Genomic DNA, 15,289 nt, shown 5'->3' with positions numbered 1-15,289 from the left:
CCATTTGGGACGCCACTACATACATGTACTATCCTGTTGAGTGTGTAAGTGCATAAGTCCATAGTGCATGAGTGCATAGTGTATAGTGTGCCATTTGGGATGCAGCTCTTGTTCTGTGTGCATCCTAATGCCCCAGTATAGTGTAGAGAATGCTATACTGTTAGTGAGTGCCGTCTTTCGGATGAGACATTAAACTGAGGTCCTGACTCTCTCTGGTCATTAAAAACTCCATGGCACTTCTCGTAAAGAGTAGGTGTGTAACCCTGGTCTCCTGGCCAAATTTCCTGCATTGACCCTTCCCCATCATGACCTCCCAATCATCTCCATCCATCGAATTGGCTCTATCACTCTCCACTCCACCAATAGCTGTTGTGTGGTGAGCGGACAGACGCAGTTGTCCTGTGGCTGCCAAGTGGATGCTGCACACTGGTAGTGGTGTGGATAGACCCCCCATGACTGTGAAGTGCTTTGGGCCAGTCTGGTAAAAGGGGTGGCTCTACTTACCAGTAGGTTTCAAACAAGCCTGAAGGACTCAATTAGTTTGATCAGGTGTGTTTAATTAGGGCTAAAGCTAAACTCTGCAGAGCTACAGCCCTCCAGGAACTGGATCTAACACCTGTGATTTATATCTTTCTTAGCTTGTGCAACAAGCTTTGCATGTCGCTCCTTTCAAAAAGTTCAAGCTTGGTGAACTCTGACCTATGAAATCGCATCACATGAGACCAATAGAAGATTAAAACATGACTTCTCTGTACAAAAATGTCAAATTTGGAGCAATCGCTGGCTTTTTTAATGTCTAATCATCTTGTTTTATCCTGCCCTATATTTTGCAGAGCTGTATAAAAGAATTTCGCAGGCTCAAACTCTAGTGCAGGTGTGCCCAAACTCGGTCCTGGATAGTTTAGCTCCAACTTCAACACACCTGCCTGGAAGTTTCTAGTATACTTAGTAAGAGCTTAATTAGCTTGTTCAGGTGTGTCTAATTGGGGTTGGAACTAAACTTTGTAGGACACTGGCCCTTCAGGATCGAGTTTGGACATCCATGCTCCAGTGTGACTGCGGCTTGAGCGACCTGGCAGTGAATCGCTGTTTCTCAATATGCGTTCTTCAGCAGTCTTGCGTCCTCGTGTTCTCGTGAAACGTCATCATCATCTGCCTAAGATCAGTTCCAATACTCAAGACCGCAAGTACGGGGGACGCGTAAAACTTCCTGGATGTGTTCTTGATATCGAGGACGCACCGATGCAGACTTGAGCACCGAACTTGCTCTGGATGTCCCAGAAGTCATTGAGACTGAAGGTGGGAAGCGCTGCATTTTATCTAGATTTATTATTAAAGTTCATAGATATGACTTATTTACCTCAGGAGTTTCTCTAAATGAAACGGTGAAAGTAAACATTACCATGGACATCTTAATAAAGGAATAAACACATTAAGGGTGTTTGTTTGCTGAAATTCGTATTAAAATCTAATTTATTTATATTGTGCAACATATATTTATAATTTTTTTATGCAAAGTATATATTTTGAAAAGGGGAAAAACAATAAATCGTTGTATGAAGGCTGTAATGTTTAAATAATTTACCATTTAAAACACGTAAAGGTCATGTGACCATCAGGAAGAACGCAGCATCTCAATTCTCAAAGGACACGTTGGCTGTTTCTCAATATGCGTTCTTCAGCGGTCTTGCGTCCTCGTGTTCTCGTGCAACGTCATCATCAGCTGCCTAAGTTCAGTTCCAATACTCAAGACCGCAAGTACGGAGGACGCGTGAAACTTCCCGGATGTGTTCTTGATATCGAGGACGCACTGATGCAGACTTGAGCACCAAACTCGCTCTGGAAGCCCCAGAAGTCATTGCGACTGGAGGTGGGAAGCGCAGCATTTTATTTAGATTTATGATTAAAGATTCAGAGATATCACTTATTTACCTCAGGAGTTTCCCTAAATGAAACGGTGCAAGTAAACATTAACATGAACATCTTAATAAAGGAATAAACACATTAAGAGTTGTTTGTTTGCTGAAATTCGTATTAAAATCTGTTTTATTTATATTGTGCAGAGTATATTTCTAATGTTTTTATGCAAAATATATATTTTGAAGAGGGGGGAAACAATAAATCATTGTTTGAGTGCTGTAATGTTTAAATAATTTCCATTTAAAACGAGTGAAGGTCACATGACCATCAGGAAGAACGCAGCATCCCATTTCTCAAAGGACGCGTTCTCTGTCCTCGCGGTCTCCTGAGTTCGTTCTTCCGAGGACACTTGGCAAGACCGGTCTCCACAAGAACACAAGTCCGTTCTCTGCGTTCTTGGAATTGAGAAACAGCCAAACTCTGCCCTCGCGGTCTCCTGAGTTCGTTCTTCCGAGGACACCTGGCAAGACCGGTCTCCACAAGAACACAAGTCCGTTCTTGGAATTGAGAAACAGCCAATAGCTGAAGAACCACAGTCTAAATGCTGCAGGCAGATGAGCTGATTGGAAGCAGGTGAGTCACATTCAGCAATCAGCAAGAGCAGTGTATGGCTATGCCCCAGGACATACCAATTAACAGACAGACACACACACACTCACACACACAAACTAGAGTAAAACAGCTGCTAAAAAAATACAAAATCCTGACCGTTTACTGATTTCCTCTTCAGCGTTTTCAAGACTTTACAATGTGAAATATGTAGATTTTGAGGAGAGAGCAGAGCCCGGAGTCCTCTGACAAGATTAGGGAAATTTCCCTTTGATGATGGATTGAGCTGAGGAGAGGTGTGTATTTAATGATTATTTAATGGTGATGAGTGTAAGATCACAGCGGGACTCTGTAATGTTTCTCTTGTGTTTAGGTCCTCAGCTAATAAGGGCAAAACGAGTATTGTGAATCACATCTATGCCTGCAGGCGGCTTGAAGAACAACCAGTCAATACCCAGGGACATAAATTTTCAAACGCTCTGTCCAAACATCACTGACTCACACGTTTGAGAGCGGATGCTATTACTTCTCTGAATTTGCCTGCAATTAGGCAAGTCAAACTAAGGAGATTTTTAGCAGTAAACATTATTTGTTGATGACAGTCATGCCTTGACATCCATTTGGCGATCAGTTGCCGTTTGATGCATAGTGTCGAGTGTTTGATGCAGTGTGCTGCAGAAAGTTTGATAATACAGATTTGAATTTTGGGTGATAAACAATTTAGAGAGCGCAAGTCATTCAAGTCCTCCTGCAAGTTCATATTTATGAGTTGGCAAGTCATAGTTGTGATAATCAGTGCGCTCAAAGATATCAGTTTCTGGTTCCTGTTATGTTCTCTGCTGACCAGGGGTCCGTTCTTCGTACGTGGATTACTCAGTTAGCTGGATTTGGATATTGACGATTTGACACGATCCAGGATCGTTTCGTTCTTCAAAGCTAATCCGAGAGTTGTTGTCATAGCAACAGTTCTCCCAGATAGCAAAATACACTCGGGCCAGTTCCGGCTAGATTGTCGCCTGCCGGAGACTTACCCCTCGGCCCAACTTCGGCTGCCGGACTCGGGCCGGATGCCTGTGGACTCACTGCCCGATTCCGGCCCGAATCAAGCGGGCCAGATGCGGCGGCCGTAAGCGAGCCGACGCTGCGCATCCGCGCCGGAATCGGCGCGAGGGTAATGTGCGCTGCGGCCCGGAGCTGGCGCGACTCCGTATTTATACACCTTATAAAACCTTTTGGTATTATATTGGTACTTGATATATGGTATTACAACCATTTAAATTTATATAACAGCAAACACAGGCTATAATGTAAACACAAAGTGTAAGCACTGCGTTTAACCTTTGAATAAAGTGCAAACTGCATACATATTCTGTAACGCAAATAATCAGACAAATGACAAAATAAATAAATGTTAAACGTTTATTGATTGCAAGAAAAAAATAGTACTAAAAGTTTATAAATAATTTTGTAGTGCACAAGAATATCAATATAAAAACAACAATAAAACAACACAATAAAGACACACAGAAAGATTTAAACAAAAAATCTAAAAATTACACACAAACAGAACAACCCTGTTTTACCAATAGACTTGAATTAAAAATTTGTAAAAAACAGCTAAATTTTATATAAACCTAAATATAGAAACCAATTTAAGATATAGCAAGAAACATCTTAAAAATACCAATGACAATCCGTAAAATATCCAAGTCAAACTTGTAAAAAGTACTGCAGAATTCTGAAGAAACATCTTGAAACATTTTTTAATAAAACATTAAAATAATAATAAACAAACAAACAAATATATATATATATATATATATATATATAAAATTGCAGAAGTATAAAGTCAAACTTTTTTTTAAATAAACTTGAACAAAATCAATTGCACAAACAGCAAGACATGAGTGAGATGATTATACATTTCATATATATACACGTCTTGTGCAATTTTATATTTATAATTTTATTTGTATTACGTTTATTAAAAATGTATCAAGATGTTTCTTCAGAATTTGGCGCACACACATACATACATACATACCATACATATATAAACACACACACACACATATATACACACATATATATATATATATATATATATATATATATATATATATATATATATATATATATAAATGCAAATGAAAGAAACAAATTGTTCAAGTATCAGGGAACATCCTAATACACTTAAAATGTTGTTTAAAAAATAAAACAAAATAGTGATGTAGACATTTGACACATTAGCTTTCTCTTCTTTCTTCCTCCATCCCTGTCAGGGGCAAGTTGTAGCTACCTTGTAATGCATTTTTCCACTTCTTTATCAGTGGCGTGGTATGGACATTTGTCCTCACTCCATCTGTGATTAAAAGATAAACAGATAATTAGTAGTGAACAAGTACTAATGTAAAAAAAAAAAAAAAAAAAATAGGAAAAAAGTAGGCTACCTACGAAGCAAAAAAAAAAAAAAAACAATAAAAAAAAACAAATAAACTTAAAACACTTTGAAATTAGCAAGAGCTTGAACTTACCAGTTTCTTCATTTGTTCAGGCTGCTCCTTTAGTTGATTTTCAAGCTTTTCCAAATCAAATTGGCCAAAGGAAGGTCAAATGTGTTTACATCTGGAATTTCATCACGTCTGTTTTGGTTTTGTGAGAATCAGGCCCAGCTGCTGCTTTATGACGTCACATGATTTTAAAACTTCAGTCAGTCGTGCTAAAAAAGAAAAATACCAGATTAGTATAAATCAACCTGTAGCTTATTCTCATACAACTTCTGTAAATACAACAGTGGGTTAGACACTGCTGATATTCTCTAGTTGATCTTTACTTACTAGCTGCATTAAACCTTAACAAATTTAGTGATGTCTTCAATTCTTACAAAGACATCACGAGATGCAATAAGTTCTGTCTTGATCTCAAACTGCACTAGAACAAAGACTGTAAATGTTCATAGGTGTACCGAGGGCCAGATGCAAAAAAACAAACGTTGTCGCGGGCCAAATTTTACATACATCACACAGACACGTGTGTATATATATATATATATATATATATATATATATATATATATATATATATATATATATAAATACAGTTGAAGTCAGAATTGTTAGCCCTCCTAAATTATTAGCCACCGTTTATTTTTTCCCCAATTTCTGTTTAACGGAGAGTTAAACATTTTTCCCACACATGTCTAAACATATTAGTTTTAGTAACTCATCTCTAATAACTGATTTATTTTATCTTTGCCATGATGACAGTAAATAATATTTGACTAGATATTTTTAAGACACTTCTATACAGCTTAAAGTGACATTTAAAGGCTTAACTAGGTTAATCAAGTTAACTAGTCAAGTTAAGGTAATTAGGCAAGTTATTTTATAACAATGGTTTGTTCTGAAGACTTAAGGGGCTAATAATTTTGACCTTAAAATGGTTCATAAAAAAATTTTAACCGCTTTTTATTCTAGCCGAAATAAAACATAAGTCTTTCTCCAAAAGAAAAAATTTTATCAGACATACTGTAAAAATGTTCTTGCTCTGTTAAACATCATTTGGGAAATATTTAGAAAAGAAGAAATAAATCAATGAGGGGCTAATAATTCAGACTTCAACTGTGTGTAGATAGATAGATAGATAGACAGACAGACAGACAGATAGATTTATAGATCATAACAACAACTGCTGCTTAATTGAATGCATGTAATAGCGACACCCGGTGGTTATTTATTGAATTACGTTCATTTTTGAAAAGCGGGCCAGATTCTATTGATATTTATAAAAAGCCTCGCCGCGGGCCGTAGTTTGGACACGCCTGGTGTACTGGAATGTACAGTATCTGTGCATCTTGATGGTGGTCTTAAGATTTCTGCCATAGTCATTGAAGGTGATGGTACTTGTGGTGCTGCATTGATTTCTGAAATCTTCATACCTGCCTTTTATCCAGCCTCTTTGTTCCAAGTAATTTTTCTTCATCACGGTATAGATGTGTCTATACTGTCCCTAAATCAGATACATTTACAAAACAAAACATCACTTTAGTACAGTGCCAGGGCAAAACTCACAGTTTGTAATAGATCAATGACATAATGTTGACAGTATGTGTTTAAAATAATTGCAAACAAACCTGTTCTGTCTTTAGGTGTATGACAGGCGATCATCGTCCTCATCTGTCTGCCAGTCAGAAATCACAGTTGGGTTGGATGTTGGATGTTTGAGTCGAGCTTCCTCATATGCATCTATAATAAAACATCACATTGTTGTTAACCTCCCGTAAAGAAAAGTTCAAATCCTGAAATACTATCAAAGTTAATTAATGCATATAATACCTATAGTGTAAATAATCAGTACACAGAAGGTTGCACAAGAGTTATTCGGAGATTCATGCAGAGTGACAGCCTTATGAATCTGAGACATAGATTTGTAAGATGGTCAAGCACATGCATTATTCTGTACCCATGAAGATTAACCTACCATTGTGAAAAATGTTTGATGATAGCCAATAACAATAAACCATTTCAGCTGTTTGTGAAGCAATTAGTAATGTAATGTCTGAAAAGCTCAATCTATGTTGAAAATATATCAGCAGTTTACAGCTTATAATGGACTTTTAGCACACAACTATAGCATGCCTATTCACATTCAAAAGAGTGTGCCATTGACTTCTTTGGTTGTGATGTGCTGCAAAATGATCTCACTAACCTTTGTTAAACAAGAACAATAAGACTTAACCAACAAATATTGTTACCCATTCATTTAAATCAGAATTTATCACTGTCAATAACATAAAAAACAAAAAAACACGCATCAAAATCTGCTTTAAGACGTTCAGTTTTACATTAACTGACCATTACAGCTTGAACAAAAGATATAATTGATTCATATAGGCTAAAACATATGAATAAAAGTGCATAGTAATATATTTCTCTTGGATAATTTAAAGAGAATAGTAAACAGTCGAGTTTCCATCATTTTTCGTGACTAACTGCATAAACAAGATAAACAGTAATATTTTATTAATCCAAAACGATTGGTTTTTATTTACACATAATCACAGAATTAATACTGTTGGATAAGTATACGCCTGTACAATGATTTTTTCAACATCCACGGTACTTTATAATGTTAAATCAGGAAAAAAACACGTTTTGCCAAGTTAAGTTAGTTAATGGATTCTTCTACAGAAACTTTCTTTAACGCAAAGTTAGCATATACACAAATTCGTTTCATGTTTCTTTAAAATAATTAAAATAGTTTTCAGTTACTACACACGTTACAATCTAACATTGTGTAAAAGGAAAAGGAACTTTCAGATGTGTTTGTAACTGTTAGCGTTAGCATACATTAGCTCCAGTCGTGTTTCTTAAAGCAAGTTACATTTCGTATCAAACTGTTTTAAATTACTAAACGCTGTTACAACCAAACACCGCGGAAATGTTTTAAGCTCTAAATTCGCTAATTATACAGTACACAAGCAGTAAAATGCTTACCTTTCTGACCGGATTCCACGTGAAACTTTGAAAAACCAAACTTTTTCTTCTTGTGATCTTCGTGCCATGGTGGTTGACAACCAGCTTTTTCGAGCATTACCGCCACCGTCTGGATTGGAGTTTGGATCAGGAGTTTAGTAACGCATGTGTTTATTATGAAACCAACTTCTGCTTTCAAAAAAAAAAAAAAAACAGTCAGCACAGGAGCGTGCTAAATAGTGCAAAAATAAGCGAATTTTACATAGTTTTTCTCTAGATGACATGTATAATCTATTTATAAATAATATTGTTTTGTTTGCGTCTAAACATTGCGACCATCCACACTAAATATTCTTTTTTTTTTTTTTTTTTTTTTTTTGCTATCGTACCATGAATATTTTCTCAAATTATCATTAAACGTGGAGCTAACAGATTACTAGACAAAATAAGAACTTAATCGGTTGCCATCAGCCGAGTCCTTGCCAGAAGCGGCCAGGACTCTACAGACAGACTCGGGCCGGATATGGTTGACCGGAATCGGGCCAGTGCTTTACAGCCGCATCACAACCGCATGTGCGCGAGCGAGCTGCGGGCCGCACTCGGCCCGGATAACACTCGCCGATGCCGAGTCGGAGCCGGAGGCGCCGGAGGGCAGCCGAGCTCGGGCCGATTACTGCCTGCTATCTGGGCTGCTAGGTCAAACCTGATCGGGAGCAGGTTCAAGTCATATAAACAGGATTAGATCGGCTTAGTTCAAGCAAAGATAATACAGAAAGTATGTTCCGAATTCTGATATTTTATTACAGTAGTAGTTATATACACTTGGGAAAATGGTAATTTTTTAAAACTATATATATAAAATTATAGTAATTAATAAAATAAATAAAGTTATACATATTAATAAAACGTATGCAATCTGCACTTGAAATGAAAATACAAAGACTGCCACCTGGTGGTGCAAAGAGAAAACTTATTGATATGAACTTTTTAGATCGCTTTAGTACAAATTGTGTATAATAGAAATGCACAATATGTGACTTTTTTAAAAGCAATAATACATTTATGCAGTCATGAACATGTTTTGATAGTTAATATGCCGGTGATTTGATGCTTCACAAAAGTTGCAGACACCTTTACCAATATGAAAATGCTTTTGTAAACAACCAGTTATTCTTTACACCAATTAAAAAACGGCTACTATAATAAAGAAAATATTTTCTAAATGTAGAACTAAATACATTGATTTGCATTGAAATACATGATGAATACTCTTGACACATGAACGTGGAAAGCCTGCAGCTTCAAATGTGGAAGGTTATTGCGTGTCATATTTAACAAGCCGTTTACTGCTAATTTGATGTAATTTTGCTCACATGGATAATTGAATATTAATCAGATGATGTCATTACGCTGCTGTGCCGTCAGCCAATCGTTGCATTGCTGATCATGATTTCGAGGATCGATAGATCTGTCCTTCACAACACACGCAGCGATCTCAGATCAGTTTATCCAGACATTCTAATCTGATTCGCGAACTCGTTTGAAGAACCAAATTAGCGAGAGATCAGTTATCAAGATTAAAAGATCCGGGATCTGCCAAATAATCTTAGATAATTTAAGCGAGGTACGAAGAACGGACCCCAGCCATTTTGTTTACATAAACAGAACGTTCCCTCTAGGAAAAAATTCCAAGCTTTCCCTTAATCTGATTTTTAAAAAATTGAAACCAAATAGTTGGGAACAAAGCAGTCTCATTGCAATTCATAACACTTTGATATGATGGCTTATTCATATTAAATTATATTATCTCACTTGTGTATTTTAGTTTGAGTTGCTCATCTTTTAATGATGGTTGTATTTAGGGCAACACAGGCTCATTGGGAAAATGTGGCCGAAGCTATATTTTTAAGAACTGACCAATATGTGCTTGTGATTACATATGGCTGCATTTTGTGTGTAAAACGAATGCCACAGGGCGGTACCGCTGACTGCTTACCCCTGCTTTTTTCCAGTATGATCGGTTTGCACTGTAGCTCACCTTGAACTGTGTCAGACTTGGGATGTGGAGCAAAGTGGACTGGGGTTTGAGTCCGGTGAAGGGCAGTTCTAGAAAACAGGTAAACTGAAACTCATGACGCCCTCTAGTGCATTTGTGAAGAAAAAAAAAAGCGAACACACATACTCCAGGGTATATATTTCTCTGTTTTCAAAAATGTAGTCTTGTGCACACATCTTCAGTGAGCCTGGGTTGGTTTAAAGTAGGGGTGGGCAGACTCTGTTCTGGAGGGCCGGTGTCATGTAGAGTTTTGCTCCAGCACTAATCAAACACACTAGAACATGCTAATTAGTGTCTTCAAGATCACTAGAAAGCTACAAGCAGGTGTGTTTGATTAGGGTTGGAGTTAAACTCTCCAGCACATCGGCCCTCCATGACAGAGCTTGCCCATTCTTGGTTTAGGGGTAGGGTTTGTGAGTGTGCCTCCTTTTAAAAATCAAAATAGTTATCTTTCTTCATGAGATTAGGATCCAATTTTCAGAACATTAAGGAAAAATCTGGGATTTCTCACTTGCAATTCTGACTTTGTATTTCTGATGTAAATGAGTCTTTTATTATATTTATTTATTAAAGTTTTCAGAAAATTTGGTTTACACACCATAAACTGAAATACTATGACTCATGGGTGCCTAACCCTGTTCCTGGTGATCTACCTTCCTGCAGAGTTTAGCTGCAATCTTGATGAAACACACCTGTCTTTAATTACCAAGTGCTCATTCATATCCTAGTTAGTTGGTTTAGTTATGTTTGTTCAAGGTTGAAGCTGTACTCTGCAGGAAGGCAGATCTCCAGAAACCGGGTTGAGGAACCCTTCTGTAAATGATTACTTTTTTTTTTTTTTTTTACATCTACTTTTGTAAAATGCAACAATATACAAACACAAAACTTAAAGGGAATAGTTTACCAACAAATAAAAATGTACTCATAAAATACTTGCCCTCAAGTGGTTTTAAACCTTTGGCATTTTTATTTCTTCTGTTGAACGCAAAATAAGATATTTTAAAAATGTTAAAAAACCGTAAGCCTACATTCATTGTAGGAAAAACACAACATGGACTCATTTTGAAAACATACTCATATTTACATCTCTGGAGATCACGAATTATGTAGCCAGAAGCATGTATAGCTGCATTTCCTCTTTAAAATGAACACTAGGGGGCGGTATGACATAGTTTCTTTTCGCACTCACCAGCTTACTGCTTACCTCCATATGGACGGCTATCCCAATGTTATCAGTTCATCCAGTAGCTCGCCATGTACGTTGGTGGACTTAAGATGCAGAGAGGAGTTGACCACAATGACAGGGTTTGAGTCCGGCGAAGAACCATTCCAAAAGACAAAAACAGAAGGCAAAAAATAAAATAAAAAGTAAATGACAGGAGGAGAGAATATGGAAAAATCTGAAAATGTAAAAAAAAAAAAAAAAGGCAAAAGCTTTTCTTCTTTTAGATTGATTTTGAAAACTGTCGATTGGGTTTTGGGAAGCTGGTGGGAAGGTCAATCTGTGCTTTTGAAGACACTATTGGTTGAGTTTAGTGAAGGAGGAGGGTGAGTCAGTCAATCGTTAAGTCAGTCAGTCAACAGTGCCCTCTGGTGGATTTACACAAGAACAGCAGGCACGAATGGCACTCGCAAGAGAAATTTGAGATCTTAAAAAGTGTAAACAGCAGCTTCTGGTGGATTCGCAAAAACAAAAACTGCAAAAAAAAAAAAGTCTCCTGGGACGTATTTGTCACTCTACAGAAATGTATATAGTGATATATTTTCAGAATGAGCCTGGGTTGGAAAAACAACTACAAGGGTCAGCGGTTACTGGTTTTCAACATTTTTCAAAATATCTTATTTTGTGTTCAACAGAAGAAACAGGTTTGACCAAGTAAAGGATGAGAAAATTATCATATTTGGGTAAACTATCCCTTTTAATAGCAACATTAATAATTCACTACATTACTTAAAATCATAAAATAAACGTTTGACCAAAAAACAAATATTCTAATTGCAATTAGATTGTGAAAATTGTGCCATATTAGGTCTGACAACGAGCAATTAAAAGACAGTGATTTACACTTATTTCATTCAACTTGTAAAAAAGGCACACGGATTTGTAACGATTGCCAAATAAATGATGGCACAGCGTGATTATTGAAATTTTTTCGTTTGCTCAAGACCATCACCCTGTTGCTAGAGGGGATTAAATACCGTAGTAAAACCATCTCCAACTCCATCATCTAAGAGTTAAATTATAAGAAGGGAAACCCCTTAAGTGCTAACCAATAAAAGAAAACTTGTAGCAATTCTAACGACTGTGTGATGTCACGAGTCAAGCGCCACAGCAGCATCTCTCTGTCTGACACCATGACAACCGCAGCGCGCGAACGCTGGAATCTCTGCTGCTGCCGCGAAGCCCAATATGAAGACAAGATGCCGCCATACGAGTGCGAGACGCACTTGCTTTTTTGAGATTTTCTTCGCTCCGCACTTTGGGAAGAAGACGTCGGAGATTTGCCAAACCACCTGTATCTAGCGTCCGTTGCCAACGTGAGTCGAACAGCCTTTCCACTGGCCAAACCTCAGTATTTCTCTGCGTCGCTGGGTTGAAGACGCTGGAAAAAAAGCCGCGCGTATAGGAGCAATGAAATGCGCATTGGAGTCAGGGATGCTCCTCATGGCGTTTACGCGCGGAGAGCCCACTGGGGCGTGTGTGCAGTGCGTGTTAATGCATGTGTGAGAGAGGGAGAGTGAGAAAGGAAAACAGAGGAAAGGAAAAGAGGCTTATGTTCATTCGCCGCACGCGTTCCTTTGGCACAACATGGGGAATATGGGGATCTCGTAAGGACGCCAGTGATAAATAGTATTCCAGACTCTCCTGCCACATAAGAAGACCACGGAACAGCCTCCTCAGAGACCCCTTGGTCGATACAAGGGGGGATTGAATATCCATTAAGTAAGGCGCATCAGGTAAGCAACGCATTCGTTTCATTCGCGTCGAAGTTGTGAAGCGTCTTTTGTCGAGCGTCATTTGATGCGTCGCAAAAAGTGAAAGCGCTCAAACGCGTTCGTACCTACATCTGCAGGTGCCAGTGCGTGCGTTTGACCACCCAAAGCTGACCTGTTAAGTAAACGAAGCGTTTTCGGGCAGATTTGAATGATTTGGGCATCTTCATGAGCCAGGGGCTGTCAGAAAATTCATGTTCTGTTTACTTAAAGGGTCTTTAATTAACTTGGATATCATGTTGGGGCTCCATTATCATTAATTACCCCGATTACTGCGTGATTGCCTGATGCTGCAGTGTTGGTTTGAGTTCAACTTAAGGATCACATGATGTTGTTTCTTTATTGACCATACCTTTACAGATTATTTTTGATGTTCAAGTGTTTCATTGAATTTATTTATTCTATTTGACACATTCTTTAATTATGATAATGCAAGCGCACAATAACTATGCAACAATACTAGTCTGTAATAGTGTTGTTATCAATCTAATCCATTTATATATGTATATATATTTGCAATCTAGGTGGCAGATTTATTCTGATCTGTGGCTGTCTGCAGATTAAACCCATATCTCACATCAGAACAAATAGCTGATGAATCGTTTATGGAAACAGTACATTAAATAAATTGCTCTTGTAAATGCTTTCCCATAGTGACCTACCACTAATGGCGTAATTTATTAGTAAACCCATAAAATCTAAGTTGAAAAGGGTTAAATGAGACACTTTGTGTTAAAAATGGCAGATTGCTATCTATACACTCACATACACACACACACATTAATGCATCTATACGATTTGCACTGCTGGCTACAGAATAATTATTGATACCCGCTGTTCTCTGAGGACTGAAGAGTGTGATCAAAGATTTATACTCTCGTTCCAGGCGCCTGTTACTGTACGTGTGGAAACATAGGTTAGGAAGTAGACAGCGTTTGTCCTGCTAGATTGTCCATGCTCATCGCCTCAAGGGAGCTGAGGGAGAATGAGATTGGTGCGTGGAACAGAGCTAGGTCTGTAAAGTAAATGAAGCGTTTTTAATGAGGATTTTCAATGAGTTGGGAAAGCTCAGTAATAATTCAGAGGGAATTGTCGGCAAGGATTCGAATGATAGTTGTTATAACATTTATGTTCAGTTTAGTTAATAGGGTCTGACGTCGTGAATTTGTATTTTAATGGTGTGTTTTTTTTTTTTGTAGTGGTGTTCTTGGTTTCCATCATCTTGAAAGAGTCATCCCACTAGAGCCTAATGCTGCAGTGTAGGCTTGAGTTCAACTTTTTAGACTGTAATGGTTATGTAAACAAAGATCATTATTTTTGGCATGCATAAATGCATGTGGTGTTGACTTTACACTGCAGCAGAGAAGCTGCATCTGAAGTGGCATATTAGGTGCGTTTGAAATGCTGCATAAATGCATTTAAGCACACATTGTGAATTCAGAAATAATGCTATATAAGGTTAATGATTTAAATATGAAATCATGAGTTTATAATAATAACAACAAACACTGAAATTAATAAACTGAATAATAGAAATATGAAAAAAAAACAGTATAAATTGTGGATTTTTAAGGCTGTTTTAATGTTTCTTTTCACTTAGAGTGGTACAAACTGCATTTAAAGGTGCTGAATGAAAGTGTTCGACTCTTCAAAAGCATACAAATACCATAATATGTTTTGCAGATGTTTAAGAAATGTGACCCTCCTTGTTTATCTAAAAAACAATGCTAAAGTCAGATATTCTGCTTTGAAAATGTACGTTATGTGCTGAAACATCTATCTTTTTGTTTTGGTCCCTTTAACCTGCCCACTGCCACTTTTAACCAAATATATTTTAGCATCTCGGGTTGGCTTGTTGGAAGACTGCATATGTCATTCATTCAGTCAGTCAGGAAGGCTTTCAAAGCATGCGTCCGTGACCGAAATGCGACCTCCGGTCCGTAACTGTATCCAAAATGAGAAGCAGATTCAGAATTCCACATTAGGTTATTAATTAGAAAATAATATAAACATTACGAATGTAAACATTAAGTGAGCAGGTTACATTGTAACCCTTCACCCTAATAACTTGCAATGTAATGAGATTTGCAGCGATAAACAATTTGGCTGTTTGCATCAGACAAAACATGAACAGCTATTCAGAAACACAGAATATGTACCCACTCACGAAATGGTAAGGTTTATAATCTAGTTAATACATATTAAACATTAATTTATGTACAAGCTGAATCACTGATATGTGTTGGTTTGTATTATTTCACAGTTCTAAAGTTCAATTTTAAACAGTTTATTTAAT

The 15,289-nt window shown here is 37.4% G+C and overlaps 1 protein-coding gene across 20 annotated transcripts in view; it reads left to right on the top strand.

Moving 5' to 3' along the window:
* Positions 1-2,168: 2,168 nt before the first annotated feature.
* trpc5a (transient receptor potential cation channel, subfamily C, member 5a) overlaps positions 2,169-15,289 on the top strand; it is a 137,426-nt gene continuing 124,305 nt past the window's right edge. For 2 of the 20 annotated variants that reach the window (XM_073945151.1, XM_073945159.1), the window contains exons 1-4: positions 2,169-2,493; positions 2,651-2,765; positions 2,843-3,019; positions 9,956-10,060. The gene's annotated coding sequence lies outside the window, so the exon portion shown is untranslated. 20 annotated transcript variants of the gene reach the window in all.

The sequence above is a fragment of the Danio rerio genome, chromosome 1 (assembly GCF_049306965.1).
Source record: "Danio rerio strain Tuebingen ecotype United States chromosome 1, GRCz12tu, whole genome shotgun sequence".
In the NCBI taxonomy this organism is placed as follows: Eukaryota; Metazoa; Chordata; class Actinopteri; order Cypriniformes; family Danionidae; genus Danio; species Danio rerio.
The sequence above is the reverse complement of the archived record's forward strand: the minus strand, read 5'-3'. Positions and strand labels throughout refer to the sequence as shown.